At 47.8% G+C, this 23,420-nt stretch overlaps 13 non-coding genes and 1 pseudogene across 13 annotated transcripts; all 14 read left to right on the top strand.

Moving 5' to 3' along the window:
• The first annotated feature begins 1,004 nt into the window (after positions 1 to 1,004).
• On the top strand, positions 1,005 to 1,195 carry LOC141186362 (U2 spliceosomal RNA). Its single transcript, XR_012260647.1, has one exon. It is a non-coding gene; the product is annotated as a U2 spliceosomal RNA (small nuclear RNA).
• A 1,124-nt stretch (positions 1,196 to 2,319) lies between these two features.
• LOC141186361 (U2 spliceosomal RNA) lies at positions 2,320 to 2,510 on the top strand. The gene has a single exon (XR_012260646.1). It is a non-coding gene; the product is annotated as a U2 spliceosomal RNA (small nuclear RNA).
• Positions 2,511 to 3,631: 1,121 nt separating this feature from the next.
• LOC141184187 (U2 spliceosomal RNA) lies at positions 3,632 to 3,822 on the top strand. The gene has a single exon (XR_012258966.1). It is a non-coding gene; the product is annotated as a U2 spliceosomal RNA (small nuclear RNA).
• Positions 3,823 to 4,943: 1,121 nt separating this feature from the next.
• LOC141186357 (U2 spliceosomal RNA) lies at positions 4,944 to 5,134 on the top strand. Its single transcript, XR_012260644.1, has one exon. It is a non-coding gene; the product is annotated as a U2 spliceosomal RNA (small nuclear RNA).
• A 1,123-nt stretch (positions 5,135 to 6,257) lies between these two features.
• Positions 6,258 to 6,335, top strand: LOC141186062 (U2 spliceosomal RNA; annotated as a pseudogene).
• A 5,564-nt stretch (positions 6,336 to 11,899) lies between these two features.
• On the top strand, positions 11,900 to 12,092 carry LOC141185683 (U2 spliceosomal RNA). The gene has a single exon (XR_012260319.1). It is a non-coding gene; the product is annotated as a U2 spliceosomal RNA (small nuclear RNA).
• Positions 12,093 to 13,215: 1,123 nt separating this feature from the next.
• LOC141184746 (U2 spliceosomal RNA) lies at positions 13,216 to 13,406 on the top strand. Its single transcript, XR_012259472.1, has one exon. It is a non-coding gene; the product is annotated as a U2 spliceosomal RNA (small nuclear RNA).
• Positions 13,407 to 14,533: 1,127 nt separating this feature from the next.
• LOC141184860 (U2 spliceosomal RNA) lies at positions 14,534 to 14,725 on the top strand. Its single transcript, XR_012259575.1, has one exon. It is a non-coding gene; the product is annotated as a U2 spliceosomal RNA (small nuclear RNA).
• Positions 14,726 to 15,847: 1,122 nt separating this feature from the next.
• Positions 15,848 to 16,038, top strand: LOC141186356 (U2 spliceosomal RNA). The gene has a single exon (XR_012260643.1). It is a non-coding gene; the product is annotated as a U2 spliceosomal RNA (small nuclear RNA).
• Positions 16,039 to 17,165: 1,127 nt separating this feature from the next.
• LOC141184858 (U2 spliceosomal RNA) lies at positions 17,166 to 17,357 on the top strand. The gene has a single exon (XR_012259574.1). It is a non-coding gene; the product is annotated as a U2 spliceosomal RNA (small nuclear RNA).
• A 1,121-nt stretch (positions 17,358 to 18,478) lies between these two features.
• LOC141186355 (U2 spliceosomal RNA) lies at positions 18,479 to 18,669 on the top strand. Its single transcript, XR_012260642.1, has one exon. It is a non-coding gene; the product is annotated as a U2 spliceosomal RNA (small nuclear RNA).
• Positions 18,670 to 19,790: 1,121 nt separating this feature from the next.
• Positions 19,791 to 19,981, top strand: LOC141191273 (U2 spliceosomal RNA). Its single transcript, XR_012265271.1, has one exon. It is a non-coding gene; the product is annotated as a U2 spliceosomal RNA (small nuclear RNA).
• A 1,119-nt stretch (positions 19,982 to 21,100) lies between these two features.
• Positions 21,101 to 21,291, top strand: LOC141186354 (U2 spliceosomal RNA). The gene has a single exon (XR_012260641.1). It is a non-coding gene; the product is annotated as a U2 spliceosomal RNA (small nuclear RNA).
• A 1,119-nt stretch (positions 21,292 to 22,410) lies between these two features.
• Positions 22,411 to 22,601, top strand: LOC141186353 (U2 spliceosomal RNA). Its single transcript, XR_012260640.1, has one exon. It is a non-coding gene; the product is annotated as a U2 spliceosomal RNA (small nuclear RNA).
• Positions 22,602 to 23,420: the final 819 nt, after the last annotated feature.

Here is a 23,420-nt window from a genome sequence, read left to right as displayed (position 1 = left end):
TTTTTCATGTTAAAAGTTGCAGAAGCCAGATGACAAGCTCATTTTGGTTCAACTTCAGCAACTGTGCATTGCATTGCCATGTAATGTAATGTAATGCAATGCTATCTATCTAGCTCTCCCTCTATACTTCCTTTTGGATAAACAGACATATTAGGCAAGCATTTTGGAGCTTTCACCTAAATAACTACAGGTGGTGAGATAAGCTGCACAATATAATTGACCTTTCAGTATATTGTTGCACACACACCATCTATTTAGCAAATGCCCTTGTTATCAACAGCAGCCTTTTAAACTCACCTGAGCTAACAGGTATGTGAGCTGGTTACTCTGCTGCGCTTAAAATTTCTTTTTTGGTTTGCTACAATGCCTTTTCTGAAACGTTGTCTCCCTCTGCTGGAACACTGACTTCTTTCATTTAATGCCTGCAGACTATAAAAGAGAAACCAACCCAAAAAGTTTGGTTGATTAGTCTGTGGCATTCTTTTAAACTGTTGCTTATGGCGGTCTCTGTGAGCTTCTCAGTGACATTCAGCCATCCAGGTATCCCGCCTGCAGTAGACGGAATGTGGCAATGGAACGCTGGCTGCGCGTGTCATAATAGGCTCTGAGCCTTTATATACCTGCGCACAGCAGCAGCCACCTTCAGTCTGCTGCTGGACAGCCAGCAGCAGCAGCAGGAGAGGTAATTAATCAGCAACCCTCCTGCTAAGGGTAGACAGCTGCTCGTTCCACCCCCCCCCCCCCACCTTAATTGGTTCTCCTCCCTTCCAACGGTGTTGAGGCGGGTGGGAACAGCCGGGGGTTAAGGGTACTGTGCTAAAAGAGGTGGAGTTATGCAGATCTAAAACGCGTGGATTGCAGCAGCAGCAAGCCGAAAAGTGCAGGCATGTGAGGGATCTAGAGGTTGACAGCATGTCTTCTTAACGGGAGTCCAGGTGGCCATCTCCACAAATGGACTTTTCAGAATCCTTGGGTGGCACCGTAGTCGGAAACCAATTCTGGTTATCGCTTCTCGGCCTTTTGGCTAAGATCAAGTGTAGTATCTGTTCTTATCAGTTTAATATCTGATACGTCCCCTATCTGGGGACCATATATTAAATGGATTTTTAGAACAGGGAGATGGAAAAAGAGCTTGCTCTGTCCACTCCACGCATTGACCTGGTATTGCAGTATCTCCAGGACCGGTGCACCCCTTCTTTAATGCAGTTTCTAAAATCAGAAAGAATTGAATTCAATGCTTTTTGTTCATTTTGCTTGTTTGTCGGATTTTGGGATGGACTCTTTGGCTTTGCTTTTCTTCTCCTCATTGGATTTTTCATGTTAAAAGTTGCAGAAGCCAGATGACAAGCTCATTTTGGTTCAACTTCAGCAACTGTGCATTGCATTGCCATGTAATGTAATGTAATGCAATGCTATCTATCTAGCTCTCCCTCTATACTTCCTTTTGGATAAACAGACATATTAGGCAAGCATTTTGGAGCTTTCACCTAAATAACTACAGGTGGTGAGATAAGCTGCACAATATAATTGACCTTTCAGTATATTGTTGCACACACACCATCTATTTAGCAAATGCCCTTGTTATCAACAGCAGCCTTTTAAACTCACCTGAGCTAACAGGTATGTGAGCTGGTTACTCTGCTGCGCTTAAAATTTCTTTTTTGGTTTGCTACAATGCCTTTTCTGAAACGTTGTCTCCCTCTGCTGGAACACTGACTTCTTTCATTTAATGCCTGCAGACTATAAAAGAGAAACCAACCCAAAAAGTTTGGTTGATTAGTCTGTGGCATTCTTTTAAACTGTTGCTTATGGCGGTCTCTGTGAGCTTCTCAGTGACATTCAGCCATCCAGGTATCCCGCCTGCAGTAGACGGAATGTGGCAATGGAACGCTGGCTGCGCGTGTCATAATAGGCTCTGAGCCTTTATATACCTGCGCACAGCAGCAGCCACCTTCAGTCTGCTGCTGGACAGCCAGCAGCAGCAGCAGCAGGAGAGGTAATTAATCAGCAACCCTCCTGCTAAGGGTAGACAGCTGCTCGTTCCACCCCCCCCCCCCCCGCCTTAATTGGTTCTCCTCCCTTCCAACGATGTTGAGGCGGGTGGGAACAGCCGGGGGTTAAGGGTACTGTGCTAAAAAAGGTGGAGTTATGCAGATCTAAAACGCGTGGATTGCAGCAGCAGCAAGCCGAAAAGTGCAGGCATGTGAGGGATCTAGAGGTTGACAGCATGTCTTCTTAACGGGAGTCCAGGTGGCCATCTCCACAAATGGACTTTTCAGAATCCTTGGGTGGCACCGTAGTCGGAAACCAATTCTGGTTATCGCTTCTCGGCCTTTTGGCTAAGATCAAGTGTAGTATCTGTTCTTATCAGTTTAATATCTGATACGTCCCCTATCTGGGGACCATATATTAAATGGATTTTTAGAACAGGGAGATGGAAAAAGAGCTTGCTCTGTCCACTCCACGCATTGACCTGGTATTGCAGTATCTCCAGGACCGGTGCACCCCTTCTTTAATGCAGTTTCTAAAATCAGAAAGAATTGAATTCAATGCTTTTTGTTCATTTTGCTTGTTTGTCGGATTTTGGGATGGACTCTTTGGCTTTGCTTTTCTTCTCCTCATTGGATTTTTCATGTTAAAAGTTGCAGAAGCCAGATGACAAGCTCATTTTGGTTCAACTTCAGCAACTGTGCATTGCATTGCCATGTAATGTAATGTAATGCAATGCTATCTATCTAGCTCTCCCTCTATACTTCCTTTTGGATAAACAGACATATTAGGCAAGCATTTTGGAGCTTTCACCTAAATAACTACAGGTGGTGAGATAAGCTGCACAATATAATTGACCTTTCAGTATATTGTTGCACACACACCATCTATTTAGCAAATGCCCTTGTTATCAACAGCAGCCTTTTAAACTCACCTGAGCTAACAGGTATGTGAGCTGGTTACTCTGCTGCGCTTAAAATTTCTTTTTTGGTTTGCTACAATGCCTTTTCTGAAACGTTGTCTCCCTCTGCTGGAACACTGACTTCTTTCATTTAATGCCTGCAGACTATAAAAGAGAAACCAACCCAAAAAGTTTGGTTGATTAGTCTGTGGCATTCTTTTAAACTGTTGCTTATGGCGGTCTCTGTGAGCTTCTCAGTGACATTCAGCCATCCAGGTATCCCGCCTGCAGTAGACGGAATGTGGCAATGGAACGCTGGCTGCGCGTGTCATAATAGGCTCTGAGCCTTTATATACCTGCGCACAGCAGCAGCCACCTTCAGTCTGCTGCTGGACAGCCAGCAGCAGCAGCAGCAGGAGAGGTAATTAATCAGCAACCCTCCTGCTAAGGGTAGACAGCTGCTCGTTCCACCCCCCCCCCCGCCTTAATTGGTTCTCCTCCCTTCCAACGGTGTTGAGGCGGGTGGGAACAGCCGGGGGTTGAGGGTACTGTGCTAAAAGAGGTGGAGTTATGCAGATCTAAAACGCGTGGATTGCAGCAGCAGCAAGCCGAAAAGTGCAGGCATGTGAGGGATCTAGAGGTTGACAGCATGTCTTCTTAACGGGAGTCCAGGTGGCCATCTCCACAAATGGACTTTTCAGAATCCTTGGGTGGCACCGTAGTCGGAAACCAATTCTGGTTATCGCTTCTCGGCCTTTTGGCTAAGATCAAGTGTAGTATCTGTTCTTATCAGTTTAATATCTGATAGGTCCCCTATCTGGGGACCATATATTAAATGGATTTTTAGAACAGGGAGATGGAAAAAGAGCTTGCTCTGTCCACTCCACGCATTGACCTGGTATTGCAGTATCTCCAGGACCGGTGCACCCCTTCTTTAATGCAGTTTCTAAAATCAGAAAGAATTGAATTCAATGCTTTTTGTTCATTTTGCTTGTTTGTCGGATTTTGGGATGGACTCTTTGGCTTTGCTTTTCTTCTCCTCATTGGATTTTTCATGTTAAAAGTTGCAGAAGCCAGATGACAAGCTCATTTTGGTTCAACTTCAGCAACTGTGCATTGCATTGCCATGTAATGTAATGTAATGCAATGCTATCTATCTAGCTCTCCCTCTATACTTCCTTTTGGATAAACAGACATATTAGGCAAGCATTTTGGAGCTTTCACCTAAATAACTACAGGTGGTGAGATAAGCTGCACAATATAATTGACCTTTCAGTATATTGTTGCACACACACCATCTATTTAGCAAATGCCCTTGTTATCAACAGCAGCCTTTTAAACTCACCTGAGCTAACAGGTATGTGAGCTGGTTACTCTGCTGCGCTTAAAATTTCTTTTTTGGTTTGCTACAATGCCTTTTCTGAAACGTTGTCTCCCTCTGCTGGAACACTGACTTCTTTCATTTAATGCCTGCAGACTATAAAAGAGAAACCAACCCAAAAAGTTTGGTTGATTAGTCTGTGGCATTCTTTTAAACTGTTGCTTATGGCGGTCTCTGTGAGCTTCTCAGTGACATTCAGCCATCCAGGTATCCCGCCTGCAGTAGACGGAATGTGGCAATGGAACGCTGGCTGCGCGTGTCATAATAGGCTCTGAGCCTTTATATACCTGCGCACAGCAGCAGCCACCTTCAGTCTGCTGCTGGACAGCCAGCAGCAGCAGCAGCAGGAGAGGTAATTAATCAGCAACCCTCCTGCTAAGGGTAGACAGCTGCTCGTTCCACCCCCCCCCCCGCCTTTATTGGTTCTCCTCCCTTCCAACGGTGTTGAGGCGGGTGGGAACAGCCGGGGGTTGAGGGTACTGTGCTAAAAGAGGTGGAGTTATGCAGATCTAAAACGAGTGGATTGCAGCAGCAGCAAGCCGAAAAGTGCAGGCATGTGAGGGATCTAGAGGTTGACAGCATGTCTTCTTAACGGGAGTCCAGGTGGCCATCTCCACAAATGGACTTTTCAGAATCCTTGGGTGGCACCGTAGTCGGAAACCAAATCTGGTTATCGCTTCTCGGCCTTTTGGCTAAGATCAAGTGTAGTATCTGTTCTTATCAGTTTAATATCTGATACGTCCCCTATCTGGGGACCATATATTAAATGGATTTTTAGAACAGGGAGATGGAAAAAGAGCTTGCTCTGTCCACTCCACGCATTGACCTGGTATTGCAGTATCTCCAGGACCGGTGCACCCCTTCTTTAATGCAGTTTCTAAAATCAGAAAGAATTGAATTCAATGCTTTTTGTTCATTTTGCTTGTTTGTCGGATTTTGGGATGGACTCTTTGGCTTTGCTTTTCTTCTCCTCATTGGATTTTTCATGTTAAAAGTTGCAGAAGCCAGATGACAAGCTCATTTTGGTTCAACTTCAGCAACTGTGCATTGCATTGCCATGTAATGTAATGTAATGCAATGCTATCTATCTAGCTCTCCCTCTATACTTCCTTTTGGATAAACAGACATATTAGGCAAGCATTTTGGAGCTTTCACCTAAATAACTACAGGTGGTGAGATAAGCTGCACAATATAATTGACCTTTCAGTATATTGTTGCACACACACCATCTATTTAGCAAATGCCCTTGTTATCAACAGCAGCCTTTTAAACTCACCTGAGCTAACAGGTATGTGAGCTGGTTACTCTGCTGCGCTTAAAATTTCTTTTTTGGTTTGCTACAATGCCTTTTCTGAAACGTTGTCTCCCTCTGCTGGAACACTGACTTCTTTCATTTAATGCCTGCAGACTATAAAAGAGAAACCAACCCAAAAAGTTTGGTTGATTAGTCTGTGGCGTTCTTTTAAACTGTTGCTTATGGCGGTCTCTGTGAGCTTCTCAGTGACATTCAGCCATCCAGGTATCCCGCCTGCAGTAGACGGAATGTGGCAATGGAACGCTGGCTGCGCGTGTCATAATAGGCTCTGAGCCTTTATATACCTGCGCACAGCAGCAGCCACCTTCAGTCTGCTGCTGGACAGCCAGCAGCAGCAGCAGCAGGAGAGGTAATTAATCAGCAACCCTCCTGCTAAGGGTAGACAGCTGCTCGTTCCACCCCCCCCCCCCCGCCTTAATTGGTTCTCCTCCCTTCCAACGGTGTTGAGGCGGGTGGGAACAGCCGGGGGTTGAGGGTACTGTGCTAAAAGAGGTGGAGTTATGCAGATCTAAAACGCGTGGATTGCAGCAGCAGCAAGCCAAAAAGTGCAGGCATGTGAGGGATCTAGAGGTTGACAGCATGTCTTCTTAACGGGAGTCCAGGTGGCCATCTCCACAAATGGACTTTTCAGAATCCTTGGGTGGCACCGTAGTCGGAAACCAATTCTGGTTATCGCTTCTCGGCCTTTTGGCTAAGATCAAGTGTAGTATCTGTTCTTTTAAGAACACAAGAGCTACGATCTACACTTGACGAGAGCGATCGAACTCGGAAGGAGAAGAGCTTCGGAGCCCAGCTGACATCGGAGAAGGAAGGCGGATATCGGTGGGAGGAAGAAGCTCTAAAGAATCCAGAAGAAGACGAAGACTCGGAGAAGAATCGGGCTGTCCTGTGGAATCTTCGAGGAAGAAAATCATCGAGACAAAGACCTTTCGGGGAATTTGTCCAGAACACGACGGGAGAAGAATCTGCATAGCTCCACCCATTCCGGGAAGAGTTCCAGATCCAGCTCCAAGAAGTAACTGCAGGAGGAAAGCCATGGCAAGCGCTGCGAGGAAGGCTGAAAAGAAGAGCCTGGAGCAGGGGACAGCCAGGAGGGCCCAGCCAGGAGCCGATTCTGACCCCAAGGACTCTGCCTCCACGACTGGCCAGCAGAAGGGAAACCAGAAGCCCCGCCACGAAGCTCCAGCCCTGGAGCCATGGATGCGGCAGACGGTGGCCCTGAAGCTGAAGGAAGTGGATGGGAGGGTGCCGGACATGTCCTCGGACGTGTTCTGCCAGAAGATGCTGCTGGATCGAGGCTTCTCCAGGTCGGACACCCTCAGCATCCAGACCTTCTTGACGGGGATCTTCTTCGTCACCTTCGCCACTGTGAACACCTGCAGGAGGTTCTGGGAAATGGTAAGCGCAAAAGGACCGGATAATTCTTTCTCTGCCTTTACAGGTAGCTGCCCTATCCAGAGGGACGAAAGGAGGATCACGGTCTCCATGCGCAACCCGCACACCCCAGGCCAAGACATCTGTACCTTCCTGAGACGCTTCTGTTTGGTTGTGAAGGAACCCTCTAACATCCTGAATGGACTCGGCTTCTGGACAGGTAAGTGGTCGGTGACCGTTAGACTTCACAGGGACCTGGCGTACTCAGACGGACTTCGGCACCTGCCCCCGACATTCTCCCTGGGCAACTCCTACGGCCTCATCTATTACCCGGACATGCCGCGGAACTGCAGGAGATGCGGCAAGAACGGCCACGAGATGAAGGACTGCAAGGAGGATGCCTGCAGGATTTGTCGAGTGACGGGACACAGCTCGAAGGACTGCCCGAAGAAGACGTCCTGCAACCTGTGTGGGCTGGCGGCTCATCTATACAAGGATTGCCCCAAGCGTGAGAGATCCTGGGCATCGGTGGTTGCGACGACCCCAGCTCCGGAGGACAAGGCCCCGACGACCAGGCCTGTGAAGGTCAAGGACGCGACGACCAAGGCCCCAGCGGCCAAGGCCAAGACGACCAAGGCCAAAGCGGTCAAGGAGTCGGTGGCCAAAGCCCCAGCGACGGTCCCAACAGCTCCGAAGCAGAAGAAAAAGTCAAAGGAGGGTAAGAGTTCTGTCACCCCTCTCTCGATCCCTCCCCCTGCCACCCCCGTCCAATCCCCCCCCACCCCGGCCACCCCTGCTGAGGATTCCACTTCCTCTTCCTCCTTCCCCTACTCCTCAGCAGGTGTCCTTTCCCCTGCCCCGGCAGCCACTCTCCCTCCCCAGACCATGGTAGCGGTGGAATTAACCTTTCCTCCACCCGCCGCTATCTATTCCGAGGAGGATTTTCCCCTTCTTGTCTCCCCAGTTCCAACCCGGGGAAAGAGGAAGGTGGAGGACAGCCCTGCTACTGAATCCTCCAAAAAGAAGATTCTGGATTTCGTAGGCGAAAAGGAGGATACCCTCCCTGAGCCAGAAGAGATGGAGCACATGGTTGAGACCCTGGTGGCCGAGCCAGAAGAGGAGGAACTGGTGGTCGCCGAGATCGAGGCCGCGCTGCTTGACCAGATGGAGGAAGAGGGCCTGCTGGTGATCCCGTCACCAGCAGTCAACACCGACGAGGGACCACCCGACCGGAGTGGTAACTAAGGTGTATTGCCTGCGCTAACTTTTTCTTTTTTCCCTACATGATGGCTAATATTAAGTTATTTTCCATTAATGTCAGGAGCATCAAGGACAAGTTCAGACGTCAGACTATTTATGCCTTCCTTACTTCCCAGTTGTGTGATGTTTATATGTTGCAGGAATGTTCCCTTCCCTCCTCTAGGTCCTTCAAACATCTGGCCAGGGAGTGGTCCCACGGTCCATCCTACTGGTCCGGTGGGGGTGACTGCAAGTCTGCGGGGGTCGCAATTCTGATCAGGGGGGGCGCATTCACGCTTGAGTCCGTCCAGGAGCTCATCTGCGGCAGGGCTCTTGTTGTAGATGGCAACTGGGCAGGAGAACCTGTCAGGTTCATCAACGTGTATGCGTCCCCACTGAAGAATGAGCGTTTGGAGCTTTTCCAGACCCTGCGGCTTCAGCTTGCCACCACCAGGACCTTAGTGATGGCCGGGGATTTCAACTGCCCCATCGAGGAGGATGGTCGTAGTTCTGGCACATCTGCCAAGTTGGACATCACGTCCAAGCTGCTCATCGAGATGGTAACCGAGGCCTCTCTTCAGGACGTGGTGGGCTCCTTGGGGAGAGGCTCCACGAACTATTCGTGGAGCCGACCCGATGGCTCACTCCGCTCCAGGATTGACTTTGTGTTCACCTCTCGGGCAGTCAGGCAGAGTAGGCACTCGATGGTCCCCTGCTTCTTCTCCGACCACAGAGCCATTCACTTACAAGGTGTCCTCGGCGACGGTTTTCCGTCCGGCCCCGGCTCCTGGAAGCTGAATTGTGCTCTGCTGGCTCAGGATGAAGTCGTGGAGGAGCTGAGAGCAGCCTACGCAATGTGGCAGTCCTACAAGGGTAGCTTCCAAACAGTCTCTGATTGGTGGGAATATGTTAAACTTGAGTTTCGCTGTTTCTTTCAGGCCAAGGGTCGACAACAGGCGTGTGAGAAGAGGAGGGACTTCAGAGGGCTGCAGCGCGAGCTGCGGTCGCTGCAGGACCTTCTTCACTGCGGCTGGGACGTGAGGGAGGAGCTGGAGGAGACCAAGAAGAGCCTGAAAAGGCACTTTGAGGAGGAGTCCAAGCGAATCGTCTTCCGTTCCAAAGTGGAGAATCTGGAGAAGGGTGAGAAATGTAACTCATTCTTTTTCAGGAAACTTCATGCCGGTCACACGCCCCTGAACGAGCTGCGAGACGAGAGCGGAAACATGCGACGTGGGAAGGAGGACGTGATGAGGGTCGTCAGCGACTTCTACAGCGAACTCTACTCCCACAAGACTACCGACCCCGACGCTGCTGATAAGTTCCTGTCAGGTATCACTAACCATCTTGATCCTGCAGGCACGGCAGCCTTGGACAAACCTCTGATGGTGGGCGAATTGCTCTCTGCCGCTAAATCCTTTAGGACCGGCAGGACCCCGGGCAGTGATGGTCTTCCAGCGGAGCTCTATGTAGCGCTGGGAGACCTCATCTGTCCGGACCTGTTGGACCTGTACGAGGAGATGGTGGTGGAGGGTAGAATGCCTCCATCTTTGAGGGAAGGAATGGTCATGATCCTGTACAAGCGGAAGGGAGAGAGGTGCGACCTGAGGAATTGGCGTCCCATCACTCTGCTCAACGTGGACTACAAGATCCTGGCCAAGACGATGGCGACACGACTTAAGACTGTCATCGGACGGATCATCAAACCGGACCAGACCTGCGGCATCCCTGGACGTCGCATCGCAGACAGCCTCGCTCTCGTGCGGGACACGGTCGAGTACATCAAGGTCCGCCGCGCACACGCGGCCCTGGTCTCCTTGGATCAGGAGAAGGCCTTCGACCGGGTTTCCCACGAGTTCATGGGCCGAGCTCTGCACCGGTTAGGTTTGGGTAACATGTTTTGTTCGTATGTCCGTCTGATGTATTTTGATATCCACAGCTCGGTGTTGGTGAACGGCTGGAAGACTGACCCCTTCCCTGTCCTCTCTGGGGTCAGACAAGGCTGCCCTCTATCACCTCTTCTTTTTGTTTGTGTTATAGAACTCTTCGCAGAGGCTATCCGGCAGAATGGAGAGATCAGAGGGATCACCGCACCGGGTCCGGGACGACACGAGGTCAAGTGCTCGCTCTACATGGACGACGTCACCGTCTTCTGCGCTGATCGTGGTTCAGTCGACGCCCTCGTCCAGACGTGTGAGAGGTTCGGCCGGGCTTCAGGGGCCAAAGTCAACTGCAGGAAGTCGGAAGCCATGCTCTTCGGGGATTGGCAGCCGGCCTCCTCCGCCCCCTTCCCCTTCAACATTCAACCGGATTTCCTCAAGGTGCTGGGAGTCTGGTTCGGGAAGGAAGGAGCGGCCCTCAAGTCCTGGCAAGAACGCTTGGCCAAAGTGAAGCAACGGATCGGACTCTGGAGCCTCAGACACCTCACTTGTGAGGGTAAGGCACTCGTCCTGCGTAATGAGGTCCTGCCCGTCTTGCAGTACACGGCGCAGGCCTGGCCCCCACACGTCACTGTGTGCAGGGCCATTACCAGGACAGTGTTTCACTTTGTCTGGGGATCCAAGATGGACAGAGTCAGGCGGGCCGTCATGTACAAGGAGCCTCGCAAGGGTGGGAAGGGCGTTCCAGATATCCCCACCCTCCTGCGATCCTCTTTTGTGTGTGATTGTGTCCGCCGGACTTTGCAAGTCAAGAATGGCTCCGCGGGCAGGTCCATGTCTCGCTTCTTCCTGCTTCCTCTTTGGAGGCGACTCGGCTGGGACAAGTGGGACAGCTCCTTCCCCTACAACTGGACGACGCCATGGTTCTACGGAGACGTCGTTCGATTTGTGGGGGAACATCAACTGGAGGGACTCAAGCCCGACTTGTGGAAGCCCAAAACTATCCACAAGCTCATCAGAGCCAAGGATGACGTGGAGAACATCACAGGACTTCACCAGGACACGCTGGAGACTGTGTGGACAAATGTGTCGTCTGACAGGCTGACCAACGGGCACAAGGACTTGTCGTGGATGGCGATTCAGGGCGGACTGCCCGTCCGGTCATTCATGCATGCCCGGAACCTGTGCAAGACCCGGTACTGCCCAAGGTGCCCCTTCGTGGAGGAAACATCTTTGCACACTTTTTGGGACTGCGGATTTGCACAGCGCCTGTTGACTGCCCTTGAGGACGACCTGAGGAACTCTGTCCCCAGGGCGAGCCTATCGCACCATTCTGTGCTTTACGGACTCTTCCCTGGGGTTCATACCGTCGGAGCCATCCAGGAGGCTTGGCGCCTTATGAACTGCTTCAAGGATGCCGTTTGGGTCGCCAGGAACCGGCTCATCTTGAGGAGGGAGAGGATGTCCATCCAGGACTGCCGCAGGCTGATCCACAGCCTGCTCAGAGACTATTCCATCGTGGACGGTCCGGAGGACGAGGATGAGGACTAAACCCCTCCTCCCCCTCTCCCCTTATGTGTCTTGTCTTTCAATAAAGCTTCGGGCCTGTGATTTTCCCCTCCCCATCCCCTTTTTCCCAATCCCCATCCCTTATCACGATTCGTCGTACTGTATTGATTGACATGCTTTTTCTTTCAGATTGAGTGTTTTGTGTAGCATAGGGGTGTGATGTGTCTAGTTAGTGCGTCGTATCCTCATGCTATGTAAATATGATGTAGAATTCTGTGTGTACTGGGCTGCGGCACTGTACACTGTCTGTTAACTTATTTTTTGTGCTAATAAAAGATATATTCAATCAAAAAATCTGTTCTTATCAGTTTAATATCTGATACGTCCCCTATCTGGGGACCATATATTAAATGGATTTTTAGAACAGGGAGATGGAAAAAGAGCTTGCTCTGTCCACTCCACGCATTGACCTGGTATTGCAGTATCTCCAGGACCGGTGCACCCCTTCTTTAATGCAGTTTCTAAAATCAGAAAGAATTGAATTCAATGCTTTTTGTTCATTTTGCTTGTTTGTCGGATTTTGGGATGGACTCTTTGGCTTTGCTTTTCTTCTCCTCATTGGATTTTTCATGTTAAAAGTTGCAGAAGCCAGATGACAAGCTCATTTTGGTTCAACTTCAGCAACTGTGCATTGCATTGCCATGTAATGTAATGTAATGCAATGCTATCTATCTAGCTCTCCCTCTATACGTCCTTTTGGATAAACAGACATACTAGGCAAGCATTTTGGAGCTTTCACCTAAATAACTACAGGTGGTGAGATAAGCTGCACAATATAATTGACCTTTCAGTATATTGTTGCACACACACCATCTATTTAGCAAATGCCCTTGTTATCAACAGCAGCCTTTTAAACTCACCTGAGCTAACAGGTATGTGAGCTGGTTACTCTGCTGCGCTTAAAATTTCTTTTTTGGTTTGCTACAATGCCTTTTCTGAAACGTTGTCTCCCTCTGCTGGAACACTGACTTCTTTCATTTAATGCCTGCAGACTATAAAAGAGAAACCAACCCAAAAAGTTTGGTTGATTAGTCTGTGGCATTCTTTTAAACTGTTGCTTATGGCGGTCTCTGTGAGCTTCTCAGTGACATTCAGCCATCCAGGTATCCCGCCTGCAGTAGACGGAATGTGGCAATGGAACGCTGGCTGCGCGTGTCATAATAGGCTCTGAGCCTTTATATACCTGCGCACAGCAGCAGCCACCTTCAGTCAGCTGCTGGACAGCCAGCAGCAGCAGCAGCAGGAGAGGTAATTAATCAGCAACCCTCCTGCTAAGGGTAGACAGCTGCTCGTTCCACCCCCCCCCCCACGCCTTAATTGGTTCTCCTCCCTTCCAACGGTGTTGAGGCGGGTGGGAACAGCCGGGGGTTGAGGGTACTGTGCTAAAAGAGGTGGAGTTATGCAGATCTAAAACGCGTGGATTGCAGCAGCAGCAAGCCGAAAAGTGCAGGCATGTGAGGGATCTAGAGGTTGACAGCATGTCTTCTTAACGGGAGTCCAGGTGGCCATCTCCACAAATGGACTTTTCAGAATCCTTGGGTGGCACCGTAGTCGGAAACCAATTCTGGTTATCGCTTCTCGGCCTTTTGGCTAAGATCAAGTGTAGTATCTGTTCTTATCAGTTTAATATCTGATATGTCCCCTATCTGGGGACCATATATTAAATGGATTTTTAGAACAGGGAGATGGAAAAAGAGTTTGCTCTGTCCACTCCACGCATTGACCTGGTATTGCAGTATCTCCAGGACCGGTGCACCCCTTCTTTAATGCAGTTTCTAAAATCAGAAAGAATTGAATTCAATGCTTTTTGTTCATTTTGCTTGTTTGTCGGATTTTGGGATGGACTCTTTGGCTTTGCTTTTCTTCTCCTCATTGGATTTTTCATGTTAAAAGTTGCAGAAGCCAGATGACAAGCTCATTTTGGTTCAACTTCAGCATCTGTGCATTGCATTGCCATGTAATGTAATGTAATGCAATGCTATCTATCTAGCTCTCCCTCTATACTTCCTTTTGGATAAACAGACATACTAGGCAAGCATTTTGGAGCTTTCACCTAAATAACTACAGGTGGTGAGATAAGCTGCACAATATAATTGACCTTTCAGTATATTGTTGCACACACACCATCTATTTAGCAAATGCCCTTGTTATCAACAGCAGCCTTTTAAACTCACCTGAGCTAACAGGTATGTGAGCTGGTTACTCTGCTGCGCTTAAAATTTCTTTTTTGGTTTGCTACAATGCCTTTTCTGAAACGTTGTCTCCCTCTGCTGGAACACTGACTTCTTTCATTTAATGCCTGCAGACTATAAAAGAGAAACCAACCCAAAAAGTTTGGTTGATTAGTCTGTGGCATTCTTTTAAACTGTTGCTTATGGCGGTCTCTGTGAGCTTCTCAGTGACATTCAGCCATCCAGGTATCCCGCCTGCAGTAGACGGAATGTGGCAATGGAACGCTGGCTGCGCGTGTCATAATAGGCTCTGAGCCTTTATATACCTGCGCACAGCAGCAGCCACCTTCAGTCTGCTGCTGGACAGCCAGCAGCAGCAGCAGCAGGAGAGGTAATTAATCAGCAACCCTCCTGCTAAGGGTAGACAGCTGCTCGTTCCACCCCCCCCCCCCCCCCCGCCTTAATTGGTTCTCCTCCCTTCCAACGGTGTTGAGGCGGGTGGGAACAGCCGGGGGTTGAGGGTACTGTGCTAAAAGAGGTGGAGTTATGCAGATGTAAAACGCGTGGATTGCAGCAGCAGCAAGCCGAAAAGTGCAGGCATGTGAGGGATCTAGAGGTTGAGAGCATGTCTTCTTAACGGGAGTCCAGGTGGCCATCTCCACAAATGGACTTTTCAGAATCCTTGGGTGGCACCGTAGTCGGAAACCAATTCTGGTTATCGCTTCTCGGCCTTTTGGCTAAGATCAAGTGTAGTATCTGTTCTTATCAGTTTAATATCTGATACGTCCCCTATCTGGGGACCATATATTAAATGGATTTTTTAGAATAGGGAGATGGAAAAAGAGCTTGCTCTGTCCACTCCACGCATTGACCTGGTATTGCAGTATCTCCAGGACCGGTGCACCCCTTCTTTAATGCAGTTTCTAAAATCAGAAAGAATTGAATTCAATGCTTTTTGTTCATTTTGCTTGTTTGTCGGATTTTGGGATGGACTCTTTGGCTTTGCTTTTCTTCTCCTCATTGGATTTTTCATGTTAAAAGTTGCAGAAGCCAGATGACAAGCTCATTTTGGTTCAACTTCAGCAACTGTGCATTGCATTGCCATGTAATGTAATGTAATGCAATGCTATCTATCTAGCTCTCCCTCTATACTTCCTTTTGGATAAACAGACATATTAGGCAAGCATTTTGGAGCTTTCACCTAAATAACTACAGGTGGTGAGATAAGCTGCACAATATAATTGACCTTTCAGTATATTGTTGCACACACACCATCTATTTAGCAAATGCCCTTGTTATCAACAGCAGCCTTTTAAACTCACCTGAGCTAACAGGTATGTGAGCTGGTTACTCTGCTGCGCTTAAAATTTCTTTTTTGGTTTGCTACAATGCCTTTTCTGAAACGTTGTCTCCCTCTGCTGGAACACTGACTTCTTTCATTTAATGCCTGCAGACTATAAAAGAGAAACCAACCCAAAAAGTTTGGTTGATTAGTCTGTGGCATTCTTTTAAACTGTTGCTTATGGCGGTCTCTGTGAGCTTCTCAGTGACATTCAGCCATCCAGGTATCCCGCCTGCAGTAGACGGAATGTGGCAATGGAACGCTGGCTGCGCGTGTCATAATAGGCTCTGAGCCTTTATATACCTGCGCACAGCAGCAGCCACCTTCAGTCTGCTGCTGGACAGCCAGCAGCAGCAGCAGCAGGAGAGGTAATTAATCAGCAACCCTCCTGCTAATGGTAGACAGCTGCTCGTTCCACCCCCCCCCCCCGCCTTAATTGGTTCTCCTCCCTTCCAACGGTGTTGAGGCGGGTGGGAACAGCCGGGGGTTGAGGGTACTGTGCTAAAAGAGGTGGAGTTATGCAGATCTAAAACGCGTGGATTGCAGCAGCAGCAAGCCGAAAAGTGCAGGCATGTGAGGGATCTAGAGGTTGACAGCATGTCTTCTTAACGGGAGTCCAGGTGGCCATCTCCACAAATGGACTTTTCAGAATCCTTGGGTGGCACCGTAGTCGGAAACCAATTCTGGTTATCGCTTCTCGGCCTTTTGGCTAAGATCAAGTGTAGTATCTGTTCTTATCAGTTTAATATCTGATACGTCCCCTATCTGGGGACCATATATTAAATGGATTTTTAGAACAGGGAGATGGAAAAAGAGCTTGCTCTGTCCACTCCACGCATTGACCTGGTATTGCAGTATCTCCAGGACCGGTGCACCCCTTCTTTAATGCAGTTTCTAAAATCAGAAAGAATTGAATTCAATGCTTTTTGTTCATTTTGCTTGTTTGTCGGATTTTGGGATGGACTCTTTGGCTTTGCTTTTCTTCTCCTCATTGGATTTTTCATGTTAAAAGTTGCAGAAGCCAGATGACAAGCTCATTTTGGTTCAACTTCAGCAACTGTGCATTGCATTGCCATGTAATGTAATGTAATGCAATGCTATCTATCTAGCTCTCCCTCTATACTTCCTTTTGGATAAACAGACATATTAGGCAAGCATTTTGGAGCTTTCACCTAAATAACTACAGGTGGTGAGATAAGCTGCACAATATAATTGACCTTTCAGTATATTGTTGCACACACACCATCTATTTAGCAAATGCCCTTGTTATCAACAGCAGCCTTTTAAACTCACCTGAGCTAACAGGTATGTGAGCTGGTTACTCTGCTGCGCTTAAAATTTCTTTTTTGGTTTGCTACAATGCCTTTTCTGAAACGTTGTCTCCCTCTGCTGGAACACTGACTTCTTTCATTTAATGCCTGCAGACTATAAAAGAGAAACCAACCCAAAAAGTTTGGTTGATTAGTCTGTGGCATTCTTTTAAACTGTTGCTTATGGCGGTCTCTGTGAGCTTCTCAGTGACATTCAGCCATCCAGGTATCCCGCCTGCAGTAGACGGAATGTGGCAATGGAACGCTGGCTGCGCGTGTCATAATAGGCTCTGAGCCTTTATATACCTGCGCACAGCAGCAGCCACCTTCAGTCTGCTGCTGGACAGCCAGCAGCAGCAGCAGCAGGAGAGGTAATTAATCAGCAACCCTCCTGCTAAGGGTAGACAGCTGCTCGTTCCACCCCCCCCCCCCCCCCCGCCTTAATTGGTTCTCCTCCCTTCCAACGGTGTTGAGGCGGGTGGGAACAGCCGGGGGTTGAGGGTACTGTGCTAAAAGAGGTGGAGTTATGCAGATGTAAAACGCGTGGATTGCAGCAGCAGCAAGCCGAAAAGTGCAGGCATGTGAGGGATCTAGAGGTTGAGAGCATGTCTTCTTAACGGGAGTCCAGGTGGCCATCTCCACAAATGGACTTTTCAGAATCCTTGGGTGGCACCGTAGTCGGAAACCAATTCTGGTTATCGCTTCTCGGCCTTTTGGCTAAGATCAAGTGTAGTATCTGTTCTTATCAGTTTAATATCTGATACGTCCCCTATCTGGGGACCATATATTAAATGGATTTTTTAGAATAGGGAGATGGAAAAAGAGCTTGCTCTGTCCACTCCACGCATTGACCTGGTATTGCAGTATCTCCAGGACCGGTGCACCCCTTCTTTAATGCAGTTTCTAAAATCAGAAAGAATTGAATTCAATGCTTTTTGTTCATTTTGCTTGTTTGTCGGATTTTGGGATGGACTCTTTGGCTTTGCTTTTCTTCTCCTCATTGGATTTTTCATGTTAAAAGTTGCAGAAGCCAGATGACAAGCTCATTTTGGTTCAACTTCAGCAACTGTGCATTGCATTGCCATGTAATGTAATGTAATGCAATGCTATCTATCTAGCTCTCCCTCTATACTTCCTTTTGGATAAACAGACATATTAGGCAAGCATTTTGGAGCTTTCACCTAAATAACTACAGGTGGTGAGATAAGCTGCACAATATAATTGACCTTTCAGTATATTGTTGCACACACACCATCTATTTAGCAAATGCCCTTGTTATCAACAGCAGCCTTTTAAACTCACCTGAGCTAACAGGTATGTGAGCTGGTTACTCTGCTGCGCTTAAAATTTCTTTTTTGGTTTGCTACAATGCCTTTTCTGAAACGTTGTCTCCCTCTGCTGGAACACTGACTTCTTTCATTTAATGCCTGCAGACTATAAAAGAGAAACCAACCCAAAAAGTTTGGTTGATTAGTCTGTGGCATTCTTTTAAACTGTTGCTTATGGCGGTCTCTGTGAGCTTCTCAGTGACATTCAGCCATCCAGGTATCCCGCCTGCAGTAGACGGAATGTGGCAATGGAACGCTGGCTGCGCGTGTCATAATAGGCTCTGAGCCTTTATATACCTGCGCACAGCAGCAGCCACCTTCAGTCTGCTGCTGGACAGCCAGCAGCAGCAGCAGCAGGAGAGGTAATTAATCAGCAACCCTCCTGCTAATGGTAGACAGCTGCTCGTTCCACCCCCCCCCCCGCCTTAATTGGTTCTCCTCCCTTCCAACGGTGTTGAGGCGGGTGGGAACAGCCGGGGGTTGAGGGTACTGTGCTAAAAGAGGTGGAGTTATGCAGATCTAAAACGCGTGGATTGCAGCAGCAGCAAGCCGAAAAGTGCAGGCATGTGAGGGATCTAGAGGTTGACAGCATGTCTTCTTAACGGGAGTCCAGGTGGCCATCTCCACAAATGGACTTTTCAGAATCCTTGGGTGGCACCGTAGTCGGAAACCAATTCTGGTTATCGCTTCTCGGCCTTTTGGCTAAGATCAAGTGTAGTATCTGTTCTTATCAGTTTAATATCTGATACGTCCCCTATCTGGGGACCATATATTAAATGGATTTTTAGAACAGGGAGATGGAAAAAGAGCTTGCTCTGTCCACTCCACGCATTGACCTGGTATTGCAGTATCTCCAGGACCGGTGCACCCCTTCTTTAATGCAGTTTCTAAAATCAGAAAGAATTGAATTCAATGCTTTTTGTTCATTTTGCTTGTTTGTCGGATTTTGGGATGGACTCTTTGGCTTTGCTTTTCTTCTCCTCATTGGATTTTTCATGTTAAAAGTTGCAGAAGCCAGATGACAAGCTCATTTTGGTTCAACTTCAGCAACTGTGCATTGCATTGCCATGTAATGTAATGTAATGCAATGCTATCTATCTAGCTCTCCCTCTATACTTCCTTTTGGATAAACAGACATATTAGGCAAGCATTTTGGAGCTTTCACCTAAATAACTACAGGTGGTGAGATAAGCTGCACAATATAATTGACCTTTCAGTATATTGTTGCACACACACCATCTATTTAGCAAATGCCCTTGTTATCAACAGCAGCCTTTTAAACTCACCTGAGCTAACAGGTATGTGAGCTGGTTACTCTGCTGCGCTTAAAATTTCTTTTTTGGTTTGCTACAATGCCTTTTCTGAAACGTTGTCTCCCTCTGCTGGAACACTGACTTCTTTCATTTAATGCCTGCAGACTATAAAAGAGAAACCAACCCAAAAAGTTTGGTTGATTAGTCTGTGGCATTCTTTTAAACTGTTGCTTATGGCGGTCTCTGTGAGCTTCTCAGTGACATTCAGCCATCCAGGTATCCCGCCTGCAGTAGACGGAATGTGGCAATGGAACGCTGGCTGCGCGTGTCATAATAGGCTCTGAGCCTTTATATACCTGCGCACAGCAGCAGCCACCTTCAGTCTGCTGCTGGACAGCCAGCAGCAGCAGCAGCAGGAGAGGTAATTAATCAGCAACCCTCCTGCTAAGGGTAGACAGCTGCTCGTTCCACCCCCCCCCCCGCCTTAATTGGTTCTCCTCCCTTCCAACGGTGTTGAGGCGGGTGGGAACAGCCGGGGGTTGAGGGTACTGTGCTAAAAGAGGTGGAGTTATGCAGATCTAAAACGCGTGGATTGCAGCAGCAGCAAGCCGAAAAGTGCAGGCATGTGAGGGATCTAGAGGTTGACAGCATGTCTTCTTAACGGGAGTCCAGGTGGCCATCTCCACAAATGGACTTTTCAGAATCCTTGGGTGGCACCGTAGTCGGAAACCAATTCTGGTTATCGCTTCTCGGCCTTTTGGCTAAGATCAAGTGTAGTATCTGTTCTTATCAGTTTAATATCTGATACGTCCCCTATCTGGGGACCATATATTAAATGGATTTTTAGAACAGGGAGATGGAAAAAGAGCTTGCTCTGTCCACTCCACGCATTGACCTGGTATTGCAGTATCTCCAGGACCGATGCACCCCTTCTTTAATGCAGTTTCTAAAATCAGAAAGAATTGAATTCAATGCTTTTTGTTCATTTTGCTTGTTTGTCGGATTTTGGGATGGACTCTTTGGCTTTGCTTTTCTTCTCCTCATTGGATTTTTCATGTTAAAAGTTGCAGAAGCCAGATGACAAGCTCATTTTGGTTCAACTTCAGCAACTGTGCATTGCATTGCCATGTAATGTAATGTAATGCAATGCTATCTATCTAGCTCTCCCTCTATACTTCCTTTTGGATAAACAGACATATTAGGCAAGCATTTTGGAGCTTTCACCTAAATAACTACAGGTGGTGAGATAAGCTGCACAATATAATTGACCTTTCAGTATATTGTTGCACACACACCATCTATTTAGCAAATGCCCTTGTTATCAACAGCAGCCTTTTAAACTCACCTGAGCTAACAGGTATGTGAGCTGGTTACTCTGCTGCGCTTAAAATTTCTTTTTTGGTTTGCTACAATGCCTTTTCTGAAACGTTGTCTCCCTCTGCTGGAACACTGACTTCTTTCATTTAATGCCTGCAGACTATAAAAGAGAAACCAACCCAAAAAGTTTGGTTGATTAGTCTGTGGCATTCTTTTAAACTGTTGCTTATGGCGGTCTCTGTGAGCTTCTCAGTGACATTCAGCCATCCAGGTATCCCGCCTGCAGTAGACGGAATGTGGCAATGGAACGCTGGCTGCGCGTGTCATAATAGGCTCTGAGCCTTTATATACCTGCGCACAGCAGCAGCCACCTTCAGTCTGCTGCTGGACAGCCAGCAGCAGCAGCAGCAGGAGAGGTAATTAATCAGCAACCCTCCTGCTAAGGGTAGACAGCTGCTCGTTCCACCCCCCCCCGCCTTAATTGGTTCTCCTCCCTTCCAACGGTGTTGAGGCGGGTGGGAACAGCCGGGGGTTGAGGGTACTGTGCTAAAAGAGGTGGAGTTATGCAGATCTAAAACGCGTGGATTGCAGCAGCAGCAAGCCGAAAAGTGCAGGCATGTGAGGGATCTAGAGGTTGACAGCATGTCTTCTTAACGGGAGTCTAGGTGGCCATCTCCACAAATGGACTTTTCAGAATCCTTGGGTGGCACCGTAGTCGGAAACCAATTCTGGTTATCGCTTCTCGGCCTTTTGGCTAAGATCAAGTGTAGTATCTGTTCTTATCAGTTTAATATCTGATACGTCCCCTATCTGGGGACCATATATTAAATGGATTTTTAGAACAGGGAGATGGAAAAAGAGCTTGCTCTGTCCACTCCACGCATTGACCTGGTATTGCAGTATCTCCAGGACCGGTGCACCCCTTCTTTAATGCAGTTTCTAAAATCAGAAAGAATTGAATTCAATGCTTTTTGTTCATTTTGCTTGTTTGTCGGATTTTGGGATGGACTCTTTGGCTTTGCTTTTCTTCTCCTCATTGGATTTTTCATGTTAAAAGTTGCAGAAGCCAGATGACAAGCTCATTTTGGTTCAACTTCAGCAACTGTGCATTGCATTGCCATGTAATGTAATGTAATGCAATGCTATCTATCTAGCTCTCCCTCTATACTTCCTTTTGGATAAACAGACATATTAGGCAAGCATTTTGGAGCTTTCACCTAAATAACTACAGGTGGTGAGATAAGCTGCACAATATAATTGACCTTTCAGTATATTGTTGCACACACACCATCTATTTAGCAAATGCCCTTGTTATCAACAGCAGCCTTTTAAACTCACCTGAGCTAACAGGTATGTGAGCTGGTTACTCTGCTGCGCTTAAAATTTCTTTTTTGGTTTGCTACAATGCCTTTTCTGAAACGTTGTCTCCCTCTGCTGGAACACTGACTTCTTTCATTTAATGCCTGCAGACTATAAAAGAGAAACCAACCCAAAAAGTTTGGTTGATTAGTCTGTGGCATTCTTTTAAACTGTTGCTTATGGCGGTCTCTGTGAGCTTCTCAGTGACATTCAGCCATCCAGGTATCCCGCCTGCAGTAGACGGAATGTGGCAATGGAACGCTGGCTGCGCGTGTCATAATAGGCTCTGAGCCTTTATATACCTGCGCACAGCAGCAGCCACCTTCAGTCTGCTGCTGGACAGCCAGCAGCAGCAGCAGGAGAGGTAATTAATCAGCAACCCTCCTGCTAAGGGTAGACAGCTGCTCGTTCCACCCCCCCCCCCCGCCTTAATTGGTCCTCCTCCCTTCCAACGGTGTTGAGGCGGGTGGGAACAGCCGGGGGTTGAGGGTACTGTGCTAAAAGAGGTGGAGTTATGCAGATCTAAAACGCGTGGATTGCAGCAGCAGCAAGCCGAAAAGTGCAGGCATGTGAGGGATCTAGAGGTTGACAGCATGTCTTCTTAACGGGAGTCCAGGTGGCCATCTCCACAAATGGACTTTTCAGAATCCTTGGGTGGCACCGTAGTCGGAAACCAATTCTGGTTATCGCTTCTCGGCCTTTTGGCTAAGATCAAGTGTAGTATCTGTTCTTATCAGTTTAATATCTGATACGTCCCCTATCTGGGGACCATATATTAAATGGATTTTTAGAACAGGGAGATGGAAAAAGAGCTTGCTCTGTCCACTCCACGCATTGACCTGGTATTGCAGTATCTCCAGGACCGGTGCACCCCTTCTTTAATGCAGTTTCTAAAATCAGAAAGAATTGAATTCAATGCTTTTTGTTCATTTTGCTTGTTTGTCGGATTTTGGGATGGACTCTTTGGCTTTGCTTTTCTTCTCCTCATTGGATTTTTCATGTTAAAAGTTGCAGAAGCCAGATGACAAGCTCATTTTGGTTCAACTTCAGCAACTGTGCATTGCATTGCCATGTAATGTAATGTAATGCAATGCTATCTATCTAGCTCTCCCTCTATACTTCCTTTTGGATAAACAGACATATTAGGCAAGCATTTTGGAGCTTTCACCTAAATAACTACAGGTGGTGAGATAAGCTGCACAATATAATTGACCTTTCAGTATATTGTTGCACACACACCATCTATTTAGCAAATGCCCTTGTTATCAACAGCAGCCTTTTAAACTCACCTGAGCTAACAGGTATGTGAGCTGGTTACTCTGCTGCGCTTAAAATTTCTTTTTTGGTTTGCTACAATGCCTTTTCTGAAACGTTGTCTCCCTCTGCTGGAACACTGACTTCTTTCATTTAATGCCTGCAGACTATAAAAGAGAAACCAACCCAAAAAGTTTGGTTGATTAGTCTGTGGCATTCTTTTAAACTGTTGCTTATGGCGGTCTCTGTGAGCTTCTCAGTGACATTCAGCCATCCAGGTATCCCGCCTGCAGTAGACGGAATGTGGCAATGGAACGCTGGCTGCGCGTGTCATAATAGGCTCTGAGCCTTTATATACCTGCGCACAGCAGCAGTCACCTTCAGTCTGCTGCTGGACAGCCAGCAGCAGCAGCAGCAGGAGAGGTAATTAATCAGCAACCC

Source organism: Phyllobates terribilis, unplaced genomic scaffold (genome assembly GCF_046119375.1).
Source record: "Phyllobates terribilis strain yellow unplaced genomic scaffold, ASM4611937v1 Scaffold_40__1_contigs__length_11209783, whole genome shotgun sequence".
NCBI lineage: Eukaryota > Metazoa > Chordata > Amphibia > Anura > Dendrobatidae > Phyllobates > Phyllobates terribilis.
The sequence above is the reverse complement of the archived record's forward strand: the minus strand, read 5'-3'. Positions and strand labels throughout refer to the sequence as shown.